This window comes from Anabrus simplex, chromosome 9 (assembly GCF_040414725.1).
Source record: "Anabrus simplex isolate iqAnaSimp1 chromosome 9, ASM4041472v1, whole genome shotgun sequence".
NCBI lineage: Eukaryota > Metazoa > Arthropoda > Insecta > Orthoptera > Tettigoniidae > Anabrus > Anabrus simplex.
The window spans coordinates 82,460,988-82,462,220 of NC_090273.1; the positions used below are offsets into that span (position 1 = coordinate 82,460,988).

A 1,233-nucleotide genomic window follows, 5' to 3' on the forward strand; every position below is an offset into this window, starting at 1 on the left:
CCTTGTAATATGCAGAACTTCAAGCTGAGCAGTATTCGCTTCGTAGGCCAAAACTCTTGAGGGTTGTAGTACCTTGGAACTACGGTAATTCAAGAACAGGAAAAAAATCTCAATGACTATTGCGGCTACGTATGGTAATACGTGGAAAAAGAACATTCAAATGCGGTAGAAATTGCTAGAACCATATTAAGTAGTCATAAAACAGGCCAAAATTCCCTTTTCATTGTTTCAAAAAAAAAGCTTCCGGTACCGGGAATCGAACCCGAGCCTCCTGGGTGAAAGCCAGGTATCCTAGCCACTAGACCATACCGGACGATGTTAGATTGCTCTTAATCTCCTTTACTTCAGTAAGTTTATTTTCAGCGAAGCCGTTCCCGATGCATGCTGTGAAGTGTGAAGGCCATAGATAGCACAGCAAACTTTCACTCCGTGAAGGCAATACTTCAAACACAAGATGATTGAGAAGAGACGTAGCCAGATTTACAGTCATGTGTTTGATTGCACGCATCTTCCACATTTTTGCGTGAAATCTAATTGCAACTCGAAACTCGTTTAAAATGATCGAACGAGTGCTGTGAATGTTGAAGAGCCAGGGTGGTAATTTTCTTTCTCTTTCTTTCTTTCTTTCTTTCTTTCTTTCTTTCTTTCTTAATCTGTTTACCCTCCAGGGTTGGTTTTTCCCTCGGACTCAGCGAAGGATCCCACCTCAATCAAGGGCAGTGTACTGGAGCGTGAGACATTGGGTCGGGGAATACAACTGGGGGAAATGACCAGTACCTCGTCCAGGCGGCCTCACCTGCTATGCTGAACAGGTGCCTTGCGGGGGGATGGGAAGATTGGAAGGGATAGACAAGGAAGAGGGAAGGAAGCAGCCGTGACCTTAAGTTAGGCAGCATCCCGGCTTTTGCCTGGAGGAGAAGTGGAAAACCACGGAAAACCAATTCCAGGATGGCTGAGGTGGGAATTGACCCCCCCCCCCCCCTTACTCATTTGACCTCCCGAAGCTGAGTGGAACCCGTTCCAGCCCTCGTGCCACTTTCGTGGCAGAGCCGGGAATCGAACCCGGGCCTCCGGGGGTGGCAGCTAATCACACTAACCAGTACACCACAGAGGCGGACTATCTGTTACTTACCTTTTCTTAAAGAATTGCAAATAATTTGGGAATTTATCGAACGTCTCCCTTAGTAAATTATTCCAATCCCTGACTCCTCTTTCTATAAACGAATATTTGCT

At 46.1% G+C, this 1,233-nt stretch overlaps 1 non-coding gene across 1 annotated transcript; it reads right to left on the reverse strand.

The window, feature by feature from the left end:
* Window positions 1-241: 241 nt before the first annotated feature.
* TRNAE-UUC (transfer RNA glutamic acid (anticodon UUC)) lies at window positions 242-313 on the reverse strand. The gene has a single exon. It is a non-coding gene; the product is annotated as a tRNA-Glu (tRNA).
* Window positions 314-1,233: the final 920 nt, after the last annotated feature.